Consider the following 9,124-nt stretch of genomic DNA (forward strand, 5'->3'; position numbering starts at 1 on the left):
ATGCAAAATGACGTAGACATATATTAAAATACAAATGAACTTGGGGCGCTTGGGTGTCTCAGTCAGTTGAGTGTCCGACTTCAGCTCGGGTCATGATCTCACGCTCCCGTGAGTCCGTGCCTTGCATCAGGCTCTGTGCTGACAGCTCAGAGCCTGGAGTCTGCTTCCTATTCTGTGTCTCCCTCTCTCTCTGCCCTTCTGCTGCTCACACTCTGTCTCTCTCTCTCTCTCTCTCTCTCTCTCCCTCAAAAAAATAAATAAACATTAAAATACAAATGATCTTTTCAAATACCAAAAAATGATATAAACATTTATATTTTCAAATGCAAAAAACTATAAACACAGTAAAAATGTAAATTAACAACAAATGGTAAATAAACATTGTTATTAAAATATAAATTATTAACAAATAACATTAATGAAAATAATAGTTCTGTAACTATTAAGTACAAATAAAACAAAACAGAGCCTGGGTGGCTCAGTTGATTAAGCGTCACTTCAGCTCAGGTCATGATCTCACCATTCATGAGTTCGAGCTCGAGTCGGGCTCTGTGCTAACAGCTCAGAGCCTGGAGCCTGCTTTGGATTCAGTGTCTCCCTCTCTCTCTGCCCCTCCCCGACTCATGTTCTGTCTGTCTCTCTCTCTCTCTCTCTCTCTCTCTCTCTCTCAAAAATAAACATTAAAAGTTTTTTCATAAAAACTCGATTATCCCCAAATTACTCTATAAATGCCATAAAATTTCATTTACAATTCAGGAGAGGTTTTTAGTGAAACTTGGCAGGCTAATGCTAAGATGTACAGAGAAAAGCAAAGGGCCGGGAATAGCCAAGACAGTATTAAAAAGAAAAAAACAGGTTAGGGAGACTTGCCATACAAATATGAACACTTAGTATGAAGCTATAGTGACTGAGACAGTGGCATATAGTAACTGAGATGATTATGGTTGTAGTAAATGACACAAGAAAGTCCAAAAAATCAGACCAAGACCCACATATACAAGAAACCCTGATGTTGCAGAGGAGGTCTATCAATAATTGTTACTGGGATAATTTGTAACACTAGTGGTGGGAATACGCAATATTGTAACATGTCGGCTCTACCCAAATTATTCTATAAATCCAATGCAACTTTTTAAAATTTATTTGAGAAAGAGACAGGGGGTGCACATGCACATGAGGGTGCACAGGTTGGGGAGGAGCAGAGAGAGAGAGAGAATCCCAAGCAGGCTCTGCACTGTCAGCACAGAGCACCATGTGGGACTTGAACTCATGAACTGCTAGATCACGACCTGAGCGGAGATCAAAAGTCAGAAGTTCTACCAACTGAGCCACACACATGTCCCCAATACAATTTTAAGCAACAGAATTATCCAGAGAACTTTTTCTTAAAGCATACACATACACACACACACACACACACACACACACACACACACTCCCTAAACTATAAAAGAAATGATTGATAAATTTAGCTATATTAAAATTTAGAATGTCTTTACAATAACAGACAATATAAATAAAAGTAATAGAACAGCCAAAAATCAGAAGAATACAATATATTTTGGGGATCGAGCCCCATCCATGTCAGGCTCTGTGCCTGCCCCTCTCCTACTCTCTCTCTCTCTCTCCCTCTCTCTCTCTCTCTCTCTCTTTCAAAGTAAATAAATAAACTTAAAAAAAAACACAAATGATTGCAATATAAAGTAAATAAAAAAGCCCCACCATCAAAAGTAAAAGATAAGCAATGAATAGAAAATTGTTCAAAACATACAATTCACAGAAGAGGAAAACAGAAATTAATTAATTAAATAAAAGTTACTTAAACTCACTATTAACCAGAGAAATGCTCATTAAAACAACAGAATATCATTTTAGCCACTGCATTGGTAAAAGTAAAAAGCCAAATTAAATGTTTATCACTTGGTCATTAAAATACCCCACACTCTTTTATAATCACTACTAGATTTAAAAATACCCAAACAACAAAGAGTAAAAACATTGCACTTTCAGAAAATGACCAGTGTTGTAGAGGTAAATTAATAGGTTTCTATGATTTCATTATTAAGAAAGACTGATAAAAATTTTAAACTTTCCAATTGAGAAAGTTAGGGAAAAGGTCAAACAGGAAAACAGAAGGAAGAAACAAATAATGCACAATCTAGTAATAGCAAAATAGAAAAAAATCAGAACTGATAAATAAATCTGAAGATGGTTGGAAAGGAAGGGGAAAACAAATAATAAAATAAAATAGAAAATCTGAAATTTTTAATATAAAAGAAATACCCCCCAAAAGGAAATTAGAAATTAGATAAGGGATATATCTGAGTATTTTTCAATCCCATTGAAGTAAATTATTCTCTTGGAAAATTAAAATTGCCAAAACAGACTCATGAAGTATTACAAACATGAATACGCCAATTAAATGTTATTAAAGAACTGTCTCCAAAAATAGTTCTAGGGCCAGTGAATATTAGTGAAAAGTACAATGAAGCTTTCAAGGATCAAGTATTTTCTGTGCTGTATAAACAGTTCTAGGGCCGTAGAAAAACTGGAATGCTATCCAATCCAGGTAGCCAGCAGTAACCCTGGTACAAAATAAACACAACTGGGTTTATAAAAATAAAAGTAAACTTCAGTTACTGATGTGCAGTATTAGTCTGGGGTATCTTTCTATCAGGGTGAGTTAATAGAAATACAAATGTCTGAAGATTATGGATTAAAGGAATATGTACAAGCCATCAAGACCTAGTGATGGGATGTCAAAGTTGAGAAATATACCAAATATGGACATTCTTATAAGCACAAAAATGAGATGAGCAAAAAAACACAGCAAGGTTTAAACAGCTCTAAAAGTGTTAAACACTTGTGTCACTCCTAGGGCCCTACAGTAGACTTCTCCCAGCTATTAGAAAACCAGGAAATACCAAATTGATACTAAATTAAAAATGGAGCCACATGGGTCCAGCTGCCTTGAAACACTCTCAGTGGCTGTGACGCCTACCGAGAAAGCTTATAGTAAAATAGAGTCCTCGAATATCCATAGCATTTAGGAATATAAAAGTAATAATCTTAAATAGCTTTTGACTAAAGCTAGTGGATTACGTGCAATACGTAAACAAAAATTGTGATGAGACATTAAAGCAGTGATGAAATTGTGTACAGAGCTCAGAGGCTGCTGGGGGCCTGGCATGAGTGAGAGAAAGATTGGCAAAGGAAGCGAAGTTTGCGCAGAACCTGTTTCTACTCATCTGTACCTTCCATGTCACCTTATGGTTCTGCTGTCTCTAACCTTCGTATTCTAGTTGTATCTGTTTGGCTTTTATTTGCTGTTTGGTTGGTTGTTGAAAAAAACATTACAATGTGCTCACTATTTCCCAATGTCAATAAATTTCAGTAGATTTTCTTCACTTATTTGTATCATCATCATACTTACATAGAAAAAAAAAATGTGGGGCGCCTGGGTGGCTCAGTCGGTTGAGCGGCCGACTTCGGCTCAGGTCATGATCTCACAGTCCGTGAGTTCGAGCCCCGCGTCGGGCTCTGTGCTGACCGCTCAGAGCCTGGAGCCTGTTTCAGATTCTGTGTCTCCCTCTCTCTGACCCTCCCCCGTTCACGCTCTGTCTCTCTCTGTCTCAAAAATAAATAAACGTTAAAAAAATTTAAAAAAGAAAAAAATGTATCTCAGGGCGCCTGGGTGGCTCAGTCAATTGAGCCTCTGATTTCAGCTCAGGTCATGATCTCGTGGTTTGTGCGTTTGAGGCCCCCATGGGAGCATAGATCCCGCTTTGGATCCTCTGTCTCCCCCTCTCTGCCCTTCCCCTGCTGGTTCTTTCTCTCTCTGTCTCAAAATAAAGAAATAAACTTTAAAAAAATGTATCTTATTGGGATTGATTCTTGTAAATTTAATATAGCTATAGCTAATGACTTAAAGATTTGTTACATGGCCAACCCCTACTAGAAGTATCTATTAAAAACAAAAACAAACTTTGTTTGAAACAAAGGGTTTTGGCCAAGATATAAAATATCTCTCAAAAGTAGTTAATGCCCTTCTTGAGTATTACTTACACCTTAATAAACTTAGGGGAGAATTTTGGCCAGGTATCACAAGAAATTTGTACTGTGGATTTCTAAGAATAAATGTGTAATATTTCTCAGGCAGTTGGCAGAAGGCATTAGGGCATTAGGACTTCTTTCTTTATATTTTGTTGATTAATAATTCTTCCTTTTGCATACAGAGATGAAAATTTCACCAAACAAAATTTTTAGACTTGCTTTAGTTTAATTTATCTCGTGTTCCTTTATGTACTCCCTCCCATGGTTTATCTTCCTTGGGCTGGTTCCCTATCTCTGGAGCTCCAAACTCAGTATTTATTTAGTCCCTTCTTCCACACTGCTCCACTCACCACCAATTCTCTTTCCCTTTCCTTCTCTCATTCACCCATCCCAGACTAAGGAGATTACAGTGATACACAGAAAGAGGCTCTCAGCCATAGCTCGCACATTAAAAACAAAGAGAAAGAAAAATGAATACCGCTATATTTAGATCAATTAGAATATTCCTTCCTTTGTGGGGTGCCTGTGTGGCTCAAACAGTCAAACAATGACTCTCAATCTCAGCTCAGGTCTTGATCTCTAGGTCATGGGTTCCAGCCCCGTGTTGGACCCAGCATTGGACTCCACGTTAGGCATGAAGCCTACTAAAAAAAATAATAAAATAGAAAAGAAAAGAAGATTCCTTCCTTTGTAACCTAAATACACAACCAAAATTTATATTCAAATTATACAGACATTGGTAGTTTGAAGACAACACCTCAATTTGTATGGTCTTCTTCCCTACTTAAGACAACCTCAACCCCATACTTGTTTTATCTTGCATATTATTCTCAATAGTAAAACCATTAGATAGTAGCACCTGAGTGTACATTGATACAGTGGGTGTTTTATGTACTTATAAAATAAATACTCCCTTTCCTTAAATAACTGTCATTCCCACAGAAAAGATAGGCCAAATAAAAATATACATAAAACAATTGCTACCTCCCCAAGAGACCACCAGAATAACCTGGTGATCAAGAAAAGCCAAATTTATTAAATCTACTACCGTAAGGGAGAACACTGCTCTTTGACAGAGGCTTAGTAGCCTCAGAAGGAGGAAGATAGCAGGTGATACTTCATAGGCTATGGGAGTCTGAGTACAAATGGTTTAGGACAGCTCTTTTTTTTTTTAATGTTTATTTAGTGTGTGTGTGTGTGTGTGTGTGTGAGAGAGAGAGAGAGAGAGAGAGAGAAAGAGAGAAAGAGAGAGAGAGAGAGAGAGAGAGAGAGAGAGAGGAACTGAGCCGGGGAGGGGCAGGAAGAGAGGAAGACAGAGGATCTGATGCAGGCTCTGCACTGTCATCGCAGAGCCCAATGCAGGGCCTGAACTCACAAACCATGAGATCACCAGCTGAGCTCAAGTTGGACATTTAACCAATGGAGCCACCCAGGTACCCAGGACAGCTCTTTTAAAACAAGGAATTGTTTTGGGTATTGAGCAAAGTTTTTGACATAATAGCTTAGGGCCGGTGGTATAGTGGCCACTTTGTCCTTGGTTTTCCAACACTTTCCCAGATTTAGCACTAAAACCCCTACATCCTGGGGACCCTTCAGTCCTGGACAAATCGAGACAGGTGAACATCCTAATGGGTGAGCACACCAGTACAATGATTTTGAAGCAAGTCCTGATAGCTAAGATGTTTTTTCATATGTAAAGTATTTCATAAGTTTTATACGCCAAGTATTTGCCCAGATAAACCGTGTGTTTCAGCTAAAAGAGATACTTGCCAAGAAGAGCAAGTATTTTTTTAGATCAATTAGTTTGCGGAAATTTTCCTGAAATAAACAGTGAAGTTAGTTATTAGTTTATGGCCTTATGCTCTTGGGCAAGAATTTACTAAAACTAGAGAAAAGTCATGTTAATGTAGATGGCCTGAGTTCTCAGTCCTGACACTTAAGCAACGTGGCTACAGTTGATCTCAATTTTTTTTTAATTTTTTAATGTTTATTTTTTTTTAATTTTTTTTAATGTTTATTTATTTTTGAGACAGGGAGAGACAGAGCGTGAACAGGGGAGGAGCAGAGAGAGAGGGAGACACAGAATCTAAAACAGGCTCCAGGCTCTGAGCTGTCAGCACAGAGCCCCACGCGGAGCTTGAACTCATGGACCGTGAGATCATGACCTGAGCTGAAGTCAGACGCTTAACCGACCAAGCCACCCAGGGGCCCCTATGTTTATTTATTTTTAAGGGGGGGGGGGTGGAAGGGGCAGAGAGAGAGGGAGACAGAGAATCCAAAGTAGGCTCCAGGCTCTGAGCTGTCAGCACAGAGCCCAAACACAGGGCTCGCACCCATGAATAGTGAGATCATGACCTGAACTGAAGTCTGACACTCAACCAACTCAGACACCCAGTCGTCCCCATAAATTCATTTTTTAATACTGATAAGAATTCAACAGAAAATATTTACTGAACACTTGAAATATGCCAGGTCCTATACTAGGCACAAGGGACACTATTAAAAGTATATCTGTAGAGTGACCCAAGGCTGGTGATGCGTTATCATCTACAAACACATATTAAGCATCTATTAGCCTTAAGACGATGCACTAAAGATTAGTGACTGAAGACAATGTACTCTTGCTGCCCTAGTCTCATCTAATCCTGATAATAAACATTTCATTTTTGCCTCAATTACTGAGTTTCCTTTAAAATTTACTGGGCACATCGAGGAGGGCTCCTGTTGGGAGGAGCCCTGGGTGCTGTAGGGAAACCAATTTGACAATAAATTATATTTAATTAAAAAAATAAAATAAAATAAAATAAAATAAAATAAAATAAAATAAAATAAAATAAAATAAAATTTACTGGGCCAAAAACACAGTAAGGCAAATCATCCACCTCTAAAAAAAAAAAAATGTCTCTTCATATCATGTTTTCCTTCTATACCAGTAGTAACACTAGGGGCACCTGGCTGACTCAGTCGGTATAGCATGCAACTCTTGATCTCAGGATCATGAGTTTGAGCCCCTTGTTGGGTGTAAAGCCTACCTAAAAAAAAAAAAAAAAAAAAAAAAAAAAAAAAAAAAAAAGTAGTAACACCATCCTTCCATCTAGAAAACTATGAAGTTTTCTTTGATTCCTCACTATGGCTCAGAGCTGATACTTCCTCAGTACTGTGCCTTAACTGCTTCTAAACAATGATATCTTCAAGTTCACAGTCATTATCAGCATTTATTTCCATTTAAAAATGCTTTGTTTTCTTTTTCAAAATGTCACTCTAAAGATTCTTAACAACAACAGCAAAAGCCAAATCTGAAATATTTTATTTGGGCAAAGGAAGTGAGCAGAAGCAAGAAAAGAAATTATTTATTTTCAAAAATCATATTAACCCCACTTGACAGAAAACTGAAAGATAGCAAGTAACTTGACTTAAGGTTATATAGTTAATATATGCTAAAGCTAATATTAGGCTAAGAAGAATAGCCATAGGAAAGCAAGAAACAAAAACATATATTTTTTTAGGAGAAAAGACCAAAAATGAGAATCTGTAAGCAAAGGAATTTTCACCCCTTCATTTGATGACAGTTATCTAATTTTGTATAAATATATTGGTTGGATATACATAATAATTCCACTGATTGTGCTCAGAGTACTTTGAGAGCTTCTTTGGAACTGCCTTTAAAGTTTGTACTACCTTGTTTTATATTCTCAACTATGGCAGAGTCATCCTTTGATAATGGATTTAATATGGAGGAACAATCAGACATTATGTATTCAAAGTCAAATTGGAAATTGGATCATTAAGATCTATGATTAAACTCAAGCAGTTCATCACTAGGATCTGATGTTGTTAAGCAAAACAAAACAAAACAAAACAAAAAGCAATAAAAAAAAAAAAACAGAATGAGATGAGGGACCAGGACATAGTTACTATAATGTCAAGAACACAGAACTTAAAACAGATGCTGGGTTTTTAGCCCAGCTCAGACACCAAAAAAAGTATAAGATGTTGATCAAGTCACCTCATCCCTCTGGACCCAAATTTCCTTCCAGCCATAAAATTTTCCTTATCAAATTATCTGGATGTCACTAGGGAAGACAGAGACCAGACAGACCCCAAGAACATAAAATTCTGGAAAGGTAAGTTTTTATTTTTGTTTTTAATGTTTATTTATTTTTGAGAGAGAGAGAGAGAGAGAGCGCGCGCAAGTAGGGGAGGGCAGAGAGAGATGGAGACACAGATCTGAAGCAGGCTCCAGGATCTGAGCTGTTAGCACAGAGCCAGATGCAGGGTTCAAACTCAGGGAGGGTGAGATCATGACCTGAGCCAAAGTCAAACATTTAACCCACTGAGCCACTGAGGCACTCTGAAAGGTGAGTTGTTTTTTGTTTTTTTTGTGTGTGTGGTTTTGTTTTTGTTTGTTTGTTTGTTTTTTACTAATGAAGAGATGGAAACTTTATCCAGAAATATTAAGAAAACTGCATCAAGTTGGAGAGTTCAATCAGTCAGGACATAGCCAGTGAGGGCTGTGAGGTCCTATTCCACTCTTGTATCCTACAAGCTGTCTGGCTACCAAGACTACCAAGTTGAACAACAAGTGTTAGACACAGGGGCGCCTAGCTGGCTCTGTTGGTAGAGCTGGTGACCCCTGATCTCAGAGTCATGAGTTCAAGTCTCACATTGGGCATGGAGCTTACTGTAAAAAATAGTGAACCCAATTGACAAAAAATTTCACAAGGGCTTGACAGAGTTTATTGACAAAGTTCAATTTTACGGCCCCTATTAGACAAAAGACTGTACTCCCGTTTCCACTCAAGTAACAAAACTTAATTTTCTCAAATATGTTTATTACAGTGAGCCATACATAACAAAGTTTGCTATTCTGACCATTTCTAAGTGTACCATTGAGTGGCATTAATTACATTCACAATGTCCTGCCATTCCTAACTGTGAAATCCAGAGGGCCGTGCTCCACCAAGCGACAGAGACAGCCAGAAGCCCCACCACTGACCTTTTGTTTTTTTTGTTTGTTTTTCAACGTTTTGGGTTTTTTTTATTTATTTTTGGGACAGAGAGAGACAGAGCA

Source organism: Panthera tigris, chromosome B4, assembly GCF_018350195.1.
Source record: "Panthera tigris isolate Pti1 chromosome B4, P.tigris_Pti1_mat1.1, whole genome shotgun sequence".
Classification (NCBI taxonomy): Eukaryota; Metazoa; Chordata; class Mammalia; order Carnivora; family Felidae; genus Panthera; species Panthera tigris.